Here is a 21,158-nt window from a genome sequence, read left to right as displayed (position 1 = left end):
ATAGCTCATCTTAACTAATTAGCCTCTCACAGTTTGTATGGTAACTTCCAACTTATCTGTATATATATATATATATATCTTTCTTACTATATGTTCCATTCTATGCATCCAATGAAGTGGGCTGTAGCCCATGAAAGCTTATGCTCTAATAAATTTGTTAGTCTCTAAGGTGCCACAAGTACTCCTGTTCTTTTTGCGGATACAGACTAACACAGCTGCTACTCTGAAACCTGAAATACTATTGTTAACAGTAAAATAACATAGTTTAATTCAACAATTTTAAAAGATTTGACCTCTTAGTTATAACCTACACTCACGATCCCAGCAAAAATTTAGGAATAAATTATTTAAACGTCTAAGATAAAATTTGATATTTCCCCTTTTCTTGGAGTGCAACAGGGTAAAAACTCCCTTTGTGCAACAGATGGTGCTTTTTTGGGGGGAAGAGGGGGGTTGAGTGAGAGTGTGCTGTGGTGCTCTGTACCTGAACCTCAGTGAAGAATCTGCATCCTAAGCAGGGTAGCTCAATGGCAGCACTCAAAGGCATGAAATCCTAGTTAATTAAACCATTAGAGAGCATGTGCTCAGTTTGTCCACTAGAGAAATTAAATGCAGATGTACATTAAATCTAGTTTCTGGTTTTCCAATATGACAGGGATCCTAGAGAGTTTAGTTTGTGGGTGGTTGTGTGAGAAATAGCCAGGGATAGTCTCTTTCCAGAAACATTGCTTTATAATTTGGGTCTGTGGACTTGCACATATAGGAAGGAGAATGTTGCATCTTGCATTACCATCCTAAAACACTACCAAAGATAGCCACAGTATCAAAATAATCTATGGAACGTGCATAGCATAGAATAGCGCATATCTATATCTATATCTATCTATCTGTCTATCTATCTATATATATACACACACACACAGTATAAGAGAGTATATATTTGCTATAACCTTCCAAGGGATCATGCTCTATTACACAACATTGGAAGGTGAATGTAATGCTTATGAAAGGTAACTGTAGCAGGGTGAGCACTCACCGCCGCGGAGCCTCCTGCTGATTACCTTGGGAATTAGCTCTTTTCCCACGCTGGAGCGCCACCTGCTGGCTGGTGTCTCACCTGTTGCAGGCCCCATGTCCCTCCCGGACCCTGGTGCCCCTTACCTTGGGCTACTGCCCCACAGCAGCGCCCCACACTCTGGGTCTTCCTTTCTCGGAGAACCCCAATCCCCTATACCCACCTTGCCCCAGTGGCTACTGCCAGTCATCATCTAGCTCCCTCTCTCTGGGGCAAACTGCAGTCTGTAATGGCCACTCATCACTGGCAAGGGGGTTGGACCAGCTGCCTCTGCCTATCTCTGGGCTGCACCTCTGCAGTCCAGTACCTCCTTGGGCCTTTAACAAGGCCTCAGCCTGGGGAGTTGCCAGGCTGGAGCTCCTATTGCCCTTCCCCAGCACTGCTCTGCTTGATGTACTCTTGAGGCAGCTAGGCCCTTTCACTCAAGGGCTGGAGTGAGATTGACCTCCCTTAATTGAAGCTGGAGTGACAGAAGTAGCATTTACACAGTACACAGGGAAAACTTGCCATATGCTGTCCAACGTATGAATCTCAGTTCTGCTCCAGAGCAATCACTTTGAGAATCAGAGAACAGTTCAGTCTCCAGGCAACTTGGCTGGGTCTGTCAATCAGTGCAGACTGATAGAGCTGGGAAAGTATGATATGCACATAATACCACTATGAATTCTGGACTAAAACTACCAATATTTAAAATATATTATTGATGTATGTATGTACTTATTATAAGCCTGCACAGCAGGGTGAGCATTGTATAAATAAAAAGAGATACAAATAATGAATCATTTTCAAATAAGCTACCAAAAAGCTGAGAGATGACAACTTCCAGTTACTTCTCTCCTAGGCCAAATTCAAACCAGTGACAAACAGGAAAAGTCACAGACCCTGCTCAGAGTTCTCCTCAGCCACTTTGGTCACCATTTTATCATCCGTAAGGCTGTGCAGATATTCTAGATATTTTATACATTACTGACAAAAATTAATTGCATGAAAAGAACATTCAGGTTGCACAATGGAAAGCTCAGAAGTCAGGAAAGGGTGACAAAGATCAGGCTGTGGATGACACTCAGCTCTTCTGGAACCCTGCTTCATGCAGGGCGCAGGATGGACGGCGCTCACCAAAGGAGGCAACTATGAAATATTTCATTTTATACTCAATGCCCAGTAAGTGGCCCCATATCTCATTACTGCACACCAGCCAAATCCTGCTCTGCATACAGAAGGGTTTTTCTTTCTTTATAGAGCTGCGACACCCCTGCCTGCCCCTGACTCCATCAGGCTCCCCGGCCTGACCCTGGGGGACAGTGTGAAGAATCTCCTGGAGTCAGGGCAGCGGCTGCTTTGTTTTGTTCCAGACAAATTGAAAGGAAACATTTAGATCTTTCTTCAGACTTACTGTTCTGTGGGAAATTTTGAATTTTCTCCTTTTCATTCCATTAATTACTCAATGTATAGTTCCATTTAAATTCTGAGTTCCAACAAGCTTCCCTGGGAGCTCAGGATGCAGTTTTCCCTTTTTTTACTGATGGATAAATGAGGCACCAAGAGATGAAGTGGTTTGCCCACGGACACACAGCAATTCTGTGGCAGAGCCAGAAAAAGGAAGACACTAAGTGCAGTGCCTTAGTGGCGTATTAATTCTTCCAGTGGATTCCTGTCCCATTCACTAAACACCATACACGTTCTGCAATGAGAGCTGGATCCAAAGGCCATTGAAGTCAGTGGAAAAGGTCCCATTGACTTTAATAGGTTGTGAAAAAATTGAGTTTGTTTAGTCTGGAAAAGAGAAGACTGAGAGGGGACATGATAAGAGTTTTCAAGTACATAAAAGGCTGTTACAAGGACGAGGGAGAAAAATTGTTCTTCTTAACCTCTGAGGATAGGACAAGAAGCAATGGGCTTAAATTGCAGCAAGGGCGGTTTAAGTTGGACATTAGGAAAAACTTCCTAACTGTCAGAGCAGTTAAGCACTGGAATAAATTGCCTAGGGAGGTTGTAGAATCTCCATCATTGGGGATTTTTAAGAGCAAGTTAGACAAACACCTGTCAGGAATGGTCTAGATAATATTTAGTTCTGCCTTGAGTGCAGAGGACAGGACTAGATGACCTCTCGAGGTCCCATCCAGTTCTCTGATTCTCTGATCAGGCTCTGAATAACAAAAGGGTACAATGGACACCATCACATTCACAAAATACCATACAATACATGAAGTTCCAGGGTTCTTTGAACCCTAAAACATTCACAATACAGCTATGCCTAATTCACTTTCCATCATGAAAACTGGATGAGGCAAAGGCCCTCCCAAGGAAAAACAGAATGTTATCATGGAATAAAATACTTTATTTTTTTAAGTGCTTCGCTTTGTACCCTAAAGATATTTTTAATGGAGTTTCCTACATTTTTAAAAAAAATGAAGAAGGAAAGAAATTCCACCATGTTTAACTATTTGCTAGACAGCAGCAGAATGCCCCATATTGCCTGGTATGTGCAACTGATTAGACAAGAATCATGCAAACTCATCTATATACAGCTGGTCATTTCAAAACATTTCCAATTTTGAATTTTTGGATGAAAAACTGACCAATTTTTGATGCACATTTTAGCCAAAAATGCATTCTGTTTTTTTTAAACAAACTTCAGAGCTGATCAAAACATATAAACTTTTGAAACATTTTAATAAGAGAAGGATATATTTTTCAAGTAAATTTTCAGTAATTTCTCTCCCATTTTTAACTACCTCTACTTCTACATAACATAAAAGAAGGCAGGCCTGTTCTGAAGCCTGTCTCCTACTCTGCACAACTCCAGTGAGCATAAAGAGATACATAGCACCACCTACAAACTTTCCTAAACTATGCACACACGCTCAGAACAAATAGAAGGCTGGCAGACCATTGGAGATTGTGTCACAAAATCCAATACAAAAGCACAAAGAATATTTTTGAAATTTCCTGTAACTTTGACAAATCACCATCAGTTTTTAATCAGCCCAACAAAAGGCACATCTGCAACTAGGAACTACCTACCTACCAGTTTGAAGTTTGTACTGTCTACCACCTTCCTGCTAGATCTGTTTAACAACATTACAAACATTTTTATTCAGTTATACTGGAAAGCCCATAATTATTTCACTTTAATGAAAAATGGATGAAGACAGTTTAGATTGAATCTCCCCTCCCTCCCTCCCTCCAAAAAAAAAAAAAAAAAAAAAAAAAAAAAGTATTCCCTGACTGTGAAATTTCAGCCAGGAAAGTGTAACACTAAAAAAGTTCTAAGAAACAGAAAAATGACCCCTTAGGATGGAAATGCTTGTTCATCCTTAGCTATAGGCATCACTGTACACTTCACGTATAAAACATCTCTGAAAAGAAAGGGTGCACTTTAGTAAGTAGTCCTTGCAATCAGGCTCAATTTTCCCCTCTTCTACTTGACAGATCAGGTCATATCTCCCTGATCCAGTGGTGGCTCAGTCCTGGTATCAGTTACAGCAGTTTAGGAGCTCCTCTAATTTACTATGCTGGCATAAGGTTCCTCCTCATCCCCTCAAAACCCCAATACATCCCTTACATCAAGTGAGAGTGAGGTGACAGGTGTTGGAGCTGTATCAGCAAATTTTATGCCAATGAGGAGTTTCCCTCACCCAGGAGAATTTCCCTCTGGCCATTCATAACTAGAATCCAGCCTCTTTTCACTGGTGCACAAATAAGAATCTGGCCCACAGTCTTGGATCCAGGCAAAACTCCCACTGATCTATGAGAACAAAATCTAGGCATAAATCATTCTGGGATTTTTGTTGCTTAAAGGGGGCTATAGAAATGAAATGTTATTTATTTATTTATTGTTAATTACTAAACATTGTTAACATCTATCATGATCTCGAGTTTCATCTGCTAAATTCTCTTGCTGTTGTTTTTTGTTTCTTTTTATAAGAGGATTGATTGATTTATTGACTTGTATAATAGCAATTACATAGATAAACTGTACAATGCTGCGGTCTGAGACTGGATTTCTTTTTATCCCTATCATGAGAATGTCAGCGAGGCTATTTCTCTTATTGTAAAGGTCAATTTCTGATTACAATGTGGATTTGAAATAAAATAATTTAATGAGACATATCCCAAAGATATTAAATCCTTTTTACCTCTGATGGGCCTCTTTGTTCACTAAGTGACATATGCTGCAACATGCTACCTAAAATGACCTTTCTTACAGTTAATGAGGATAAGATCTCGTTATGTACAACTTTATTTATGTCAACACTGACTGAAGATTAATGTGAAAAAATGCCTTTGACTATAGGTTTAAAGTCTGCTTTTTTCTCTGCTTTCCTCCAGGAAGCTTGTCTTTGGTCAGTTTCATCTAATCAGTTACAATGCTAATGAGTTTTTCCCTGCCTAGCCAAAGTTGCAATTTCAAAGCATGGTCCACACAGTTATTTTTAGAATGCTAGTGCCAGCCCCACTAGCCCAAGTCTGTCAACCCATGCTGGAAGGCTCGCTGCCATGGGCTGTGTAGACATACCCTGAGTGGCAGTAGAACCACTCTTCAGCCACTGTTGTCACCTCAGCTCTGGATCAGCTCTGCACAGGAACAGCTTCCCACTTCACAGGGGAAAATGGCTGGCAAATCCACAGGCTCCGAATCGCCAGATCTATGTCTGCTCGTCTCTCAAAGCTTTGTGTGGCGAGGCACGGAGAGCACCCACAGAGCTGCATTCCAGGGTGGGAATACGATCCAGATCCTGCCCATTCTCTGTTCAGCAGCATGTGCCCCTTATTACACTTACGCAACCCATGTCCCCAGAGCATTCTTCCCAATATGCTTGTGATGGAGAGGGCAATATTTTTAATTCTGTGGCTAATTTCTATCAGCATGTGCTGTTGGTTATGCAGCTAGAATTTCAGAACTGCTTTCCCTTTTTAATGTGGGTGCAGTTTTGCAGTCTCGTTTTTGTGCCTACTACTAATGATCTCTCCACACAAATCCTTTTACTTCGACATATACATACCCACTGCAATCTACCTGCATGCTATCAACTGCAGAATCAGAGCCTTGATTTGTAGAAGCCATCAGGTACACAGAAGGTTAAATTGAAAGATTTATGATCACGTTAGCTGCATGCACAGTATAGGCATAGCCACAAGAGAACATATAAAATGCCAGGACATCACTGCCAGATACAATGGACAGCCATACAGTGGAACAATTAATAACGGACATATAGCTGTAAAAAGGCTGGGTTAAATCCTAAATCAGGCCAATACATTGCCCAAATAGAGGGACAAATCTTGATTTTCTTACTAAGCAAGTAGCACAACTGATTTAAATAGGTTTGTTTAAACAGGAGAGGGGAGCAGGATTTGGTCCGAGAGGTTTAAGGGCCCAGTATACTCTCATCTTTGTGCAATCCAGCTCCTAGCAAACCAAGAGTGCTGTGTCACCACCTCTGTGAACTGCTTCAGCTAAGCGAACAGGAAAAAAGCACAGCTTGTACATTTCCGTACAGCTGCCAATGGGAAAAAATCTGACTGGCATAATGTTACAAAATTCCTTCACAACACTATTACAACACCAGTGTCCTGACACTCACCATTGTTGCTGCCATGGAATACAGTTGTGTGGCTGCTGTTTTTTTCAGTCCAATCTTTGGTAACCCAGTGGATTTGTTCCAGTGTCATTGTGGAGCCATGAGCTCAGCTTCTCGAGTCAACATCACAGAGGTGAGAGGTGCACTGACATTTGAAAATAACACCAGATCATTGTAAGATCCAGCCCCCTCTGTGAGAAATCTCCCCCCAGTGGGGCTTGAACTGAGAAACCTCAGATCCTCAGAGTCCTGCCTCTTGAGCTAAAGAAAAATCTCCCTCATCAGTCATCAGGCACCCTCCTTGAACTCTCCTGCAGCTAGAGGGTATCAACATTAAACCTGCAAGCAAAAAACAAATAGAGAAAGATGTTAATGAAAGGTATAATTACAGGAAGAGTTTGTCTTTTGCCAACTACCCCACTACCCATCTGCCTCTTTCCAAAGGAAATTGCATTTAAAAATTAGAAAAGAAATCAACCATCTCCACTAACACATCCCCTTTGTTTCTTTGCAAGGTGACTGAGTTCACTTGTTGTTCCTAAGGATGGCTAGAAGAGGTCTAGGAAGGCAGAAGGCAATAACAAGGCAGTGACCTCTGTGTTGCTTTACAGATTCACAACAAAGCATCATTGACATGATTTTAAAGAATTTTCTGAAGCTCAGAATACAGTTGCTGTAAGGAATAAAAAACAAACACCCCTTTGAGAACAACAGATGGCATCCAAGGTGACTTGTCTCCCAAACCGGTATATACTTGTTTTCACTCATTTGAAATTAGCCATCATTTATCCAGGTTTGTTTAGCAGGTCCTTAATGGCGTTGCCTCCATCGATGAACAAAAAAAATTGATGGCAAAAATAAAATGTAAAATTGTACGTTTAACTTCTTTTGCCCTTCAGCAAATCTGAGCCCCTAAGGGCTGCAAAGAAACTTTAAAAATAAAAAGTAATAGCACTCTTGATAAAAACTATGCATTCCAGTGGATTCTAGATTCAGGATAAGGGAACAGTAATGCCTTTGCTACCCTTCCCCCCCCCCCGCCACACACACACACACACACACTGAGATCATAGTGTAAAACAAACTTACTTCACAGCAGCATCTGGGTAAAAATAAATTGTGTAACCAGCAAGGATGTTAAAAATGGACATTAGTCACACACAAAGAGAAGAGCCACTGCAAATGGCTTGTCACAATGCTTTGTCACTCACTGTGGTCTTATGCTGATTGAGGGACTGGGAGACAGAGCTCCTAGGGTCTATTCTGGACACTGCAAATTACGCTGGGCATTCAATCAAAGGCAAATCCTGCCCCTGCTGCCTCAATAACAGAAGATCCCCTGGCAGTGGAACTGAAGGGTTTCCACCGATATAGGGGAGTGGTTAGAAATAAGAGGGTGCTTGCACAGGACTTGCACTCACTATGGGTTGTAGTAAGAAGAGAGCCTGAGACATAACCCCTTGTATCAGAAGCCTGGATTGAGGCAGGACCTGCTCACAGAATCTGGCAAGAACAAGGCTGATATTGCAGAAATACACATTCCTAAGAAGTGCTAGTCACAGAGTGCTCATGCAAACACATCCTGATATCAAGTGGTACCAGAACATCTGGATATCAAGGACGGTACAAAAACATTCCCCAAGGATAACAAGAACATAGTGACCCCTCCTAAAAGATAAGGTCAGGATGACAGTATGTAATAGAGATGTTTTAATTGAACTAACATGTACAAGATGGGTGATAACTAGCGACATCACATGGCAGAAACTAACTATGTCAAAGGGGCAGTACTAACTTGTTTGTATCGGGTATAAAGATGCATCTCAGAGGGAGTATCTTTGTCTGGCCTTAGGGAGGAATGGAAAGTCCCGCCATTCACTGGTAGAGTGGTCTGGTAGAGTCTGCGAGATACTAGTACCATGCTTTGTCGACAATAAACCTGGCTGGGTGCCTTTGTCCCTTAATTAATCTTGTGGTCATTGGGTGGTTCGCTTGAGGTCTGCTGTGCCAGCTGTCTGCGCAGGACTGGGGTGGCACACAAGGGGAACACACATGCAGCCAAACATCTATCAACATCTAACCACATGGGTAGCATAGAGCCTTGCTAGACACGGACTTTCTGCACATCAAGGGAGAAATACAGGGTAGGACCAAAGAATTCTGCACACACACTGGGCTGAGCAATGAGCTGTGAAGGCTACTTGAACCATTGAACTATGTGACTCAGAAAAGGGCACAGGGGTACACAGCATACAGGGATCCCCTGGATTCACCAAAAGCTAGTCACAATGAAAATCTGTGTCACAATGGATATCATAACCATTGAGAGAGAGATCTGTATGGAAAATATGTGAGGAATTATGGATATATGCTAAAAATTCTGCCCTGTACATCTGTAGTTAAAAGCAGACCACTCAAAGGAAGCATGTCCTGAAACACACTCCTCCAGACTGGGGATGGGAGGCACGGATCTCCAGGGTGGACCATTGTATATTATATGTTATTCAGTAGGAATCTACTTGCATTCTAAGTCATTGTAATGAACAGCTAGTGGAGACTTCAGATGGAAATTACCAGGAAGAAGTAAACAGTGGCAGGCTGACCGTATTTTGAGGTGAACATCAACAGTCTGTTTGGGCATCTTTGAGGGTGCAAAAAGACAAAGCATTCTTTCAATCTGTGAGGACAAGCTGGTAGAGAAAGCTGGAAAAACAACTTGAGGTAAGCTATCTTGTAGGTGACAGGGCATGCCTTGTTAGTTAAGTTTAGTCTTTAGAGAGCATGTCATGAGGTTGTTTTATATATAACAATTTGTTCCCATCTCTCACAATGATTTTAATTTGAATCACTATTCTTCCTTAAATACATTTCCTTTTGTTTTATATTGAGCTCCAGTGCTCTGTGTGATACAGGACAAGTGATCTAAGGTTAAACTGGGGTACACTGTTCCTTTGGGAGCAGAGGATCTGACATTTCTGTGGGTATCCAGTGATCAGGGACTATTCAAAGGGGACACTTTGAAGGGACTTGGGAGCTGGGGTGCACCTGGGTACATCTGTTGTTCAACCTGCAGGACAAAGACAGGGCTTGTGTAGCCCAGAGCAGAGTGCCTGAGTAGCTGACAGGCTGGTTGTGTTAGGGAGCTAAGACCCAGCTAGTACAGGCAAGACTTCCTCATACTGGAGGCAGGTAATAATAAGGTGATTCACGGTGCTGGGTGCCCCAAGAAGTGGCACAAGCTGCAGTAGCCTTTGTGCTATGCCTACTGGAGAAGTATTCCTTCTCCTAACTCCTCCTGAGCATCTGCTCAGTGCCAGGTCCAGCCAAATTACTAATGTAGGTGCTACCCTATAGGATTTGGCCCTCAACCTCTCTGTACCTCAACTTTCCCATATGTAAAGCACATATAACAGTACTAAGCTCCTTACCTGACAGGAGGCAATGAGTATTAATTCTGATAAATCACTCTGATACCCTTGGATTAAGGCTCTACTGTACATCAGTGCAAAGTACTATTCTTGAGTACGCAGGGAATAGACTAGTGACCAATTATTGTACACCTGAAACTTTGCACGGATTTTGCACTCACTGCTTAGACAGAATTGTCTTGGAAGTCAACACGAGTTAACAGTAGTGATCTGAGAACAATCTTCTAGCTAGATTGGGCCTAAATCTCTTCGTAGATTCAAAAGAGTTCAGTACTATTCACTGTGTTTTAATTTTTGCCCACCACCTTGATTCTTGGTTCATGCCAATACAGAGAGATAAGGGCTATGTCCTAAGTCCTATGAGAAGAGGTCTACTTTTGCAGCACAGATACAGAACTAAAAGTAATTGCTTGAGAAAGTCTGCTTTTATGAGCTCTTCAGTTTTGAAGACCAAAGAGGTTCAAAATGTCTCAAATTACAATATAATGTAAAAGAAGGCAGATAAAAGAATTACAATGGATTTAAAATTCTCTAGATTTTGGATACTTTTCTGATCCAAAAATCTGAACTACTGGAGTTTCATTATTCACAAAAATAAATTATACTAATTAACTTGGCTGATTTTGATTGTGAAAAACAAGCAAGATCAAAGAATTTGTAAATTATACCTGTATTCCTACACTGAACCCATCTTAAATCAAAATGTGCATTAGAGGAAAGCTTTTTTATCTCTTGGATGTAAGCGTGAAGCACAACAAGGGTGAATGATGACTCTTGTGGTATCTTTGATGTGGGACTTTTGTTCTGGGAAAAATCTTTCCCACGGCCAGTTTTAAACCTTGCATGTAAATTCATTTACCTTTCACTTCTTTTCCCCACTTCTATATTTCTGTTCATGTTTTTCTTTTATTTGATGCACTAAAATGACACAGTTAATCATCTTGATCTATTTAAAGGATGGCCATTTGTGCCCAGACTTTGCACTGATACGCACAGCTGGAAGGTGTAAGAAACCATGTAGATTTGATTGTTTTTCTCGTTTGAGGATTTCCTCAGTGGGGCACAATCACAGTCCTTTCCTCTGACCTCAGGGAATGCCACGTTTGCTTCTTAGTGAGTTCCAGCCAACTGAAAGAGTTCAGGGATAGAAACAGCCATAGCTGTCCCTTCCCTTTTACACAAGGCAGTCAGACTGGCCAGGTGCACAGGGAAGGTCATGCTGCACTGATTAAATCATGCAGTAGTAGGTAAGTTCTCCCTTCCCATTAGGGAGCACCATCCAAATATGGAACCATGGCTGAAAGCTACAACCAGGCTACATGTAAGCAGGCTCTACTGTGACACTTCTTTCCACGAGTTCCCTAAACAGTTAGCCATCATCCACATCCACTACTTCCCCAACTGGACGTCACTGTTTATTGCAGGGTTTGGCAACCTTTGGCATGTGGCCTAGCAGGGTAAGCCCCCTGGCGGGCCGGGCCGGTTTGTTTACCTGCTGCATCTGCAGGTTCAGCCGATCATGGCTCCCACTAGCCCCAGTTCGCCATTCCAGGCCAATGGGGGCCGCCTGCCAAATGTTGCTGATCCCTGTTATAGCCTTTAACTCTGATGGTCCCATATCATGGGTGTCACCCTTCAGGCCAAAGGAGGGGGCAGATGACTGTTATTTTCCTCCATCATCAGCCGGAGTCTTGCTACTGAATGATGTCAGATGTCCTTCAGTGGCATGAGTGCACTGCCCTGCCAGCAATCTCCATCCTCCTGAACCAGGGAAAGCCTCAAACATGCTCAAGAATCCAACCAGAGTCTGGCACATAACCAAGCGCAGCACCACCATGAAGCCACTAGATAAGCCTCAACATCTGAGTCAGTTTAATCTTTGCATTTCATGTGCTATTTTCTTTGTGGGGAAGAGGTAGGCAGAAGAGGGAATATAGCAGGAGAAATTTCCTTTCCTTTAACAAATTGTTAAAGTGAGTAGAAAAAAATAACTGTGTTTTACTGATATTAAGATGTATTTTGCTGATAAGTTTCCATACAGCACACAATGCCTCCTTCTCCCCCAAAATGTTATTCTTGAAATATTAGCATTCAGATTCATCTGTCAAAATGATTGTTGATGTACTAGAGGAGGGTTGCATTATCATCTGCTCTGCAGTTTGCCTCAGAGCAATCTCGATTCAGAGATGTACATAACCAAAGATTATGACATCCTTTCCAGCCCTTTTGATATGTCTGTCAGCAAGATGTCAGTGGAGTCAGATTAATTCCAGCTAGATTCTTTCCTGATACTCAAGAATAGCTGTGAGGCATGAAGCAGTCATTTCGACAAGCAGAAAGTTTGTGTTCCAAAAAAACTTGACAAATTATGTGAAACAGAGAATGTGCACATGCACGCACACAAACACATACACACACACAGTAAAAACTATACATGCACTGGTTTCAAAGGAAAATCTGACCACTGTTATGAATCTTTAAAAAGAGATTAAAAATACAAGAACATTTGACCCCTTTTATATTTTATTGCCAATCCCTGCATTATGGTACTAGAGATGAAGAGTGAATGACAGCAGGTGGTTATATGTTACAAATTTGGGGTAAGATCTCACGGGACATGGGCCCAATTGGTGCTAAGATGGGAGTCCTGTAAAACAAAACTCCAGGTACTATAGGAAGCAGTGTTGAAGATTCAGTAGGTGACATTCTCTGGTTTTGTCTACCACTGACCTTTATCTGCTAAAATTTCCCACCATACCAACCACTGATTCTGCTACACAGAGTGGTTGGGGCATTAGCACAGATAGCGTGCCAAGTGGCTATCCATATTTTCACCATCATGTCTTCTAAACACTGCTCACAACAGGTCTGGATGGCACAGTTGTTAAAAGCACCTGCACTTTGTCTACATTAAGGTTCTATTATTGCTGTCACCACTCGGGGAACTAAACTGGGTGGGACATTCTAGAAAAAAAGAACAATTTAGTGTAAACAAGACATAAGGGATAATATCAAGGACCTGACTAAGGCATTACAGGATGATTACTAACAAAGATCTTATAGTTCAAAAGCACAAAGCCAAAAGACCAGGGGAAAGTCTCTAACACCCAAGCAATGAGACCAGACTGATAAGTGCAACACTTGTTAGTTCTTTTGGGGGAAGTGGAGGAAAATGTTAGGCATTTTTATTTTTATATCAATTATATATACTAGTGATAGATATATATTATATATAACTAGTGTCAGTGGCTTGAGGGGGTGGAGGTGTCATTCACTGTTGCTGAAGTGGGGAAAGGAAAAGATTTATTAGAGTAAGAAAGGGGAGTTGAGAAAGAGAGAAGGAAACAGAGCAGGTAGAATGGGAGAAAAAGAGGAAGAGAACAAAGGCAAAAGCACAATGATCAGGAAAGTGAGGTTAAGCAGCTTAGGGGTAACAGGTTGCAGATAAAGGGGACAAACAAATAATTGGCAATACAGCAAATGAACAGCTATAAACTTAATCTCCTAAATCCAAGGTTCAGAGATGAGTGAATGATGTCAGGTGAGAGTGAAGGTTCCGCTAAGCTACTGCTCCTTCCTTGACTGATAGAAACCCAAGGGAAGGCAGGAGACCCCACAGTGGCTCAGCCTTGGGCACAGAGATATGATTTACATAAACATAAACCAGAGGGTGAGTTTGGCCTATAAAGTTGGCGGCCTTGGCATTCATTATCCACCACACTGCTCCATTCTAAATATTCTAGATGTTTCTGGATCTCTGTTGTGAAGACCATATATTCTGTTTGTCCTGTCACCTCAAATTGTAAGCTGTGGTTAATTAACAATGACATACGACTATTCCTATTAATATGCACTTTATCTACCCATCTCATTTACTTCTGTACATACAAACATATAACCCTCCAGGGTCAAAGTTGTCTTCATAGAACCCTGCATCTACAAGGGCCTCAGTTAAGTATTCTCACAACCATGTCTGCCCTCTGTATACAATAACTATCGTCATTACCAATCATTCTTTGGCTGAACTGTCAGCTTTAAATTTTCCCCTGTAATTTTAAAGCTTTTTTCTCCAATGTACTGGCACCTGACACTATATCATGTGTACAGATGAAAGACAAAGGGAGCTGACTGATATTAAATATTGCCACTCAGCTGGGACTGGGAGGTTGCCAACTGGCCAAATTCTCCAAAATCTTTGAGCAGATGCTGTGGATATTCCAGTTATTACTTCAATTTCACACTCCCCCATCTAGACTGACAGCTAGTTTTGACAGTCTGCTCTTCTCTCCTCAGCTCTCATGTCAACTCCAGACATGTAATAGCTGCGTTAGAGCTTAAACAATAGTGATTAGATCTGGGAGCGGAGGAAGTACAGTGGCAATAAAAATTAAGATGCTTCAGTAATCATTCAAAATCTGGGCACTTCAGCTGAAGGCAACTTTACTCAAACCCATTCTGCAAAGATAAAATTTCTCAGAGTGAGCAAGGTAATTTTTAAGGGTGACTTCTGGCATTTAATTCTTCTAGTCATGCTAAAGACCCTGTGATTTCTTTGGAGAAGCTGGTGAGCCTACACAGGCTTCATAGACTCATTTAAAAGTTTCTCTTGTAACATAAGCATTGTGACCACCTCTCAGGCCTAATGGAGATCGTATATATAACATTTGTTGTAACTGCGAAACATGGGGATGCAGCATAGCTTTTGATGCAAATTATTGAGATATTATTGTTTAGTGGTTGTGGAAAGTATTTTAAGCAAAATAGGATGAGGGAGGCAGTTTACTTTATTGGCTCTTGATCTCACAGAAGTTGAGCAGCTGGGAGACCCAATAAACAAGTAATATGGCCATTTGCCCAGACAGGTTCAAACTAAAATATTATGAGAAAATGTTTGTGAGGGGTACTGTTAAAGTTTAATCATAAAGACTTAGGATTAAACTTTCAAAAGCACCGAAGCAATTGTGCAGAAAAATTCTCATTTCCAAAAGTAACTTAGGAGCCTTGAGGTCTGTCTGCACACAGACATTTTACCAGTATAACTAGTTCAGCGAAGGGGGTGATTTTTTTTACATAGTTATAACAGTACAACCTCTAGTATGGATACAGTAATACCAGTATAAAATACTTATATCAGCACATCTTAGTCTCTTTCCTGAGTAGGAATTACTACATTGGTATAAAATATTCATGTGCTAGTATCTGTCTATCCACATTAAAGGGGCCGTAACTCTCTAACTATACCAGTATAGGTTTCAGAGTAGCAGCCGTGTTAGTCTGTATTTGCAAAAAGAAAAGGAGTACTTGTGGCACCTTAGAGACTAACAAATTTATTAGAGCATAAGCTTTCGTGAGCTACAGCTCACTTCATAGTTAAAGTGGTACAACTTTTGAGTTTAGACAAGCCCTTTGTCAGTGAGTCCTAGGATCCTAAGTGCCTAAGGGCCAGATTTCTCAAGGTATTAGGCACCTAACTCTTACTGATATTAATGGGAGTTAGGTGCCTAAAAATCTTTAAAAGTGACTTAGGGCCAGATTCTTAAAGATTCTTAAAGGGCTTGACAATTTTACATCTTATTTTAAAAGTCTAAAGTGTTCGTGAACATCTGGCTGAGCTACAGAGTGCAGGTTACAACTTAGAGGAGGGCCAGAAGACAAGAAAGGATCTGTTACGGTACAGCTCCTAGAATGTAGCAACCCAGGGAATGTCAAGTCCATAAATTAACTTGAAAAGACTCCTAGTTGCTTATAAAACAGGATGAAATGCAGAATGTCCCCTCTATGATCAAACTGGCTTAGCGCAAGTAACCCCAAGTGAGTACTTTGCAGAAAACGCTTAGCATCAGATTCTGTCATCTTTATTCATGCTGAGTAGGACATTATGCTGTGAGCAAGGCTGGAAAAATCTGGCCCTGTTTAGCAATGCTCTTCTCCACAGTGGGAAAATAGCATGGCTGAAATGCGTTTTTGCAATCTATTAAATAATTCATACAAACAAGAACTGCAGATGTACTTTTTTCCAGAAACATTGGCTGCACTTTCAGCAGATTTAACAGGTAACCTCTGCATTCCCCACATTTGCAGTTAGGTTTTGTGGCTATACACAAGAATAGAATTCAATTTTCAGAAAGGCTCAACAGATGGTATTGTATATAAAAGTGGAGTTATTTAAAAAAGTATTTGAACAAATGGTAGATGTGTCTGTCAGCCTTCTCCTGTGCTATTAATTTCACATAAAGACAGGAGTTTGTCTTCACACTTTCTCTCTTTCCAAAGCTCCTCTGCAGGTGCACTGCAGGAATTACGATCTGCTGGGTATTAGACTGATGGAGTGACCGGCTCCCCGCTGAAGGAATTTCCCATCAGGAGTAATACTGCTCCAAGAAACTTTAGCCCTGTGTTGTTTCTTTTTCAGCTGCTACTGTTGACCATTACAGATTTTGGCCCGATGGTTCTAAGAGGGCAAGGGGCAAATGAGCAGCACAGAGCAGGCAGGCTTCCATAGAGCCACCTTTGATTATCTAGAGGTGCCCAGCCCTGCTCCAGCGGTTAGGTGCTAACTTAGGAGACCTGGGTTCAGTTCCCTGCTCCACCAAAGACTTCCTGTGTGCCCTCCAAGTCATTTAAGGCTTGTCTACATGGTGGTTTAGTTTGAGGGGAGTAACTCTAGTCCATCGAGGGTGCCACACATTAACTGAGCCATGTGAACCCTACTGGGACACATTAAAAGTTCTCTAGTGCATATTAATGTAGTCCTGTTTCAAAGAATACCACATTAACATGGAGTAGGAAACTTTTAGTTCATATGGGACAATTAGTGCACAATTTGCCAGTGTGCACTAGAATTTACCCCCCTCTGGTGCATTGTGTAGACAAACCCTTGACCTGTGTCTCCATTTCCCATCTGTAAACTGAGGATAACAACAGGAGTGTTATGTGGATAAATACATGAAAGATAGCAAGGTGCTCAGATACTATGGTGAAGAGGGCCATCTAAGATAGATCTCCAGGATCTGTGGGGTTGGACAGCAGCATCCTACAATGCCCAAAGCCCTTCCCATTTGAAAGCATGATTCATCGGAGACTTCATGAGGTGTTTTCCTGGTCCTCTTAAATGACTTATTGGGAAATATTCTAGCCCTGTGTTTTTGTTAAACACTTTGAGAGTCTCCATTCACAGGTACTGCAGCTGAATAGTATTATTATTTATACAGTCCAGGACATCTGCAAAAGGGTATGTTTCTAAAATCACATTTACCTTCAAACAACTTTTTACTCAGTATCCATTCCTACTCTGACTGAAGTCAGTTTTCATTAGTGGTAGCAAAGTTGGAAGCTCTACATAAATATTCACTGAAACTGAAAGCGTAAAAGACTACAGCCAGGTAGCACAGTGATGGGTGCCATAGAAACATCTACTAAAAAGAGAAATCTGTTTTACTTTCAAGATCTTAAATTCATTTTCTCTTCTTTTTAGGAATCCCTTTCTAATAGCAAAATCCTCTCAAGAAACAAGTGCCCAAAACAATAAACCATGCCAATGTTTTCATGATGAAAAATCCATAATTTTTGGTTTGGTTCTTATGGAGTTAATTCTTAACTAAGTTATACTGGTAGGCTTTGGTTTACTCCAAAACAAGAGCTTTGTAAGCAGTCTGCTTTCCCAAGAGGAATAGGGGAAATCCTGCTTGTTAGAACTGATTAGTGAGGAATCAAAGCCAGTTTCACACTACAAAGCATTAGCAACAGATTGGTCCCAGCTCTCTCTGACGTGCAATCCAGGGTTCATTCAAACAAAGCTTCAGAGAGAGAGAGAGAGAGACTATTCCTCATCTCCCTTAGAGTGATGGCATTTAAAAAGTTTAGAATCTTTCAAAAGGAAACATTCTATCAGTTAGAGACATATTGTGTGTCTTAAAAATAGACAAAGCCTTTGGAGCCAATGCCTTTCAATGGCACCTTACAACTGCACCCACACTACACTGGGTTTACAGAAATTGTAATTCTGTTGGCCCCAATTTTGGGCCAAAGTCAAGACCATTCTGTCACTCAGGTAACCGAAAGGGGCCAGAACTGAGAAAGATGCCCTACCAGTGACACATGTGGTGCAGGGGCAGCACAGGTGACTCTACATCATCTTCTGCCCTGCATCCATGGCTAAAGAGTATGTCAGGGTAGAGGTAGGGAAGGAGTGAGCTGGGGAGAGAATCGAGCAGACTGCTGTAACACAGTCACAGCGATGAGAATGGAAGATGGTTTTAAATGCCTCACTTGTGATGGAATGACAAGAGAAAGGGACAAAAAGGGCAGGCTGAAGTTAATGACGTTTATCCAAATCTATCCCTCTTGAAAGTACTAGGAGGCTGATTCTCTGCTCACACTGGTGTAAATCAGGAGTATCTTTACCAATTCAATGTAGCACGGGTGTAAGTGCAAGGAATACCTGTCCGACTGTGCATAATGCTCCAAATATTGAGAAACCTCTACTTGCACAATCAAAGCAGCAGCAGCTGATTTTTGAGGTATCACAAATCAGGGCAAATGCACCCATAGCCCCCCTCTATGGTCCAGCAAGGGCATCCACTCCTAGGCTTCTAGCTCCCTAGCCATCCCCTCTCTTGAGCAATAACACATCTCTCCACCTTCAGACTGGAGTATTTCCAGATTGCGCAGCTTCCTGCCTACACTGTGAATTCCCCAGCAAAGTCAGACTGCCTCAGCACATCTGCTTTACATTTCTCCTCAGTGAACAGTATAGTTGGCCGAGTTAAGTTATCACATTGCTCTCCCAAAGCAACCTCATTTATTCTTAGGGTAAAAGCATTACAGAGTTCACAACTGCTTTGGCTCAGAACACACTCCAGAATCAGACCATGAATAGATAATCAGACAGACAATGGATTTCCTGATAAGGAGTAATTTCAAAAGGACAGATCCAGAGGTTAGTAATTCACATTCCCCTCCTCCCAAGCATTTCCGAGAAATCCCACTTAACTTTGTTTGTCTAGCACATTGTTTCAAAGAGTTCTTTGAAGTTCACATTTCCCAGAATTTATATTAGCCACGTCTCCTCCTTAAAGACGTTATAAACCATTCCATACATAAACATTGCATTCTTAATACAGTGAACTCATAAAATACTTTACTGAATTCAGTAAAGGTTGTCCAGGATATTGTGGGAAATTGCCAAATATTTCACGAGGTATGAAATGATAATTTGTGCAGTAAAAGTATGAAACTGCAATTCAGTTATTTATGTAAAGAGGGCATACAGCCAAAAGCTAGGCCTTTAGGATAAGAACGAGTGTTCACTTTTACACCTGATACAATCTCTGTCATGGGGCTATATCCTGTCTAGTTGGATGATCATGGAGTTAGGTCTTTTCCAACTACAACAATTTTGATCCTACATTGTATATTTTCTGAGATCTCTGCTGAGACAGTTACATTTACACAAAATTATCTTCTCTTGCTTCTCTGACTCATCACATTTTCACATTATTTGGCTATGTCTGTACTACATGATTCTTTCAGCGGCATGTAGAGTATGTACTTGAGTAGCCCCCCAGCTTGGGTTTAAGTAGCAATGTGGCACAGCTTGGCAACATGCCTGAAAGGCACGGGTATGTACCCAGGTACTTACCCCTACATGGCTCACTACTCACCCAAGCAATGCATTCTTGTCTATACTGCCATTTTTAGCCATGTAGTATCCCGCTGCTGGAGCCCTTCCCCACCACAGGAAAAGACTCTGGTATTGGGCAAAGGTTCTGGTAGGAGGGAGGCAGTGGGGAAAAGCTGAGGGAGCTAGAAGAGGCAGTGGGGAAAGGATGCTGAGTCTTTCCTCGCTGCCTCCCCCTTACCAGAGCCTTTCACTGACAAGTATAGCTATACACTATAGCTACTAGTACCCTACATGCCACCAAAGTGATATGTAGTGTAGATGTAGCTTTTGACTACTCATGTTGTATTGTCAAATCCAAGGGAGGCAAAAGGTAATCCTGCCTAAGGAGACAGTTTCTCTTGAATTTTAGATTTTCTTTATAGCATTTGACTCAGTGTATTGCCATGAAACTGTAGAAGACAATGCTGAACACTTCAAATTGTTGTACTGTTTTTTTCATAGATTCATAGATACTAAGGTCAGAAGGGACCATTGTGATCATCTAGTATGACCTCCTGCACAGCGCAGGCCACAGAATCTCACCCACCCATTCCTAAGAAAAACCTCACCTATTGTAATTTTCAAGTGAGTTAGCTCAGATTTCACAATATGTAGCCAGAGAAAGGACACTCAAATGGCTCAATAGACGGTATTGTCATTATATAATAGGCCTACCTTAAAATGCAGGACAGTGGGCTTGCTAAGGCTAAAGATTCTCAAGTATCATTCTGTGGTCTGAAGTTAAGCTTGTAAACCCTTTGTTGCTTTTTACTTCAGGGCAAACTATAAGGAAGGTAATTACTGTACTGTGGTAATCCAAAGACAACTTCTAGGAAAATTATTTTCCTTTCACTTTAAAAAAAAAAGAAGTTATACATATAACATTAAGTGATTGCTCTTTAAAACAGACATTCAGAACTGCACATAAATATGATAATTTCTTTCCCATTCTAGCACAGTGTGTAGAAATTCTGTGTGCTCAGCTGTTTTTGAAACTAGACCAGACAAAGTACTAGGAAATATACCATGGGGAACAATACTCCAATGACAAGAAGTTGCACTGGATCCAATAGGTCTGTTCCGCATCACTTTCTATTGTTCTTTGATTAGATTGACATAATAAAGTGTACAATAACAGCTGCTGATAGTGCAGCTTCATAATGAAAGGATAGTTAAGCAAGGTAACAGTAAGGAAACAGCACTTTCTATTATGTGCCTGCAGTATGGCCTCAGATCAGTTCCCCTTCATCAGTTCCATAGTCTCTTAAAAAAATCTGTTCTGTATTGGATGACATGGCGGGCTTGACTGAGGTTCAGTACAGAGAAGACTGAAGTAATGGTACTAATCTGGATAGAAGCAAAGGGATGATTTTCAAGAAAGATGCCAGATTGGGGTCTAATTAGAAGCA

This window comes from Dermochelys coriacea, chromosome 8, assembly GCF_009764565.3.
Source record: "Dermochelys coriacea isolate rDerCor1 chromosome 8, rDerCor1.pri.v4, whole genome shotgun sequence".
NCBI classification, from domain to species: domain Eukaryota; kingdom Metazoa; phylum Chordata; order Testudines; family Dermochelyidae; genus Dermochelys; species Dermochelys coriacea.
The sequence above is the reverse complement of the archived record's forward strand: the minus strand, read 5'-3'. Positions refer to the sequence as shown.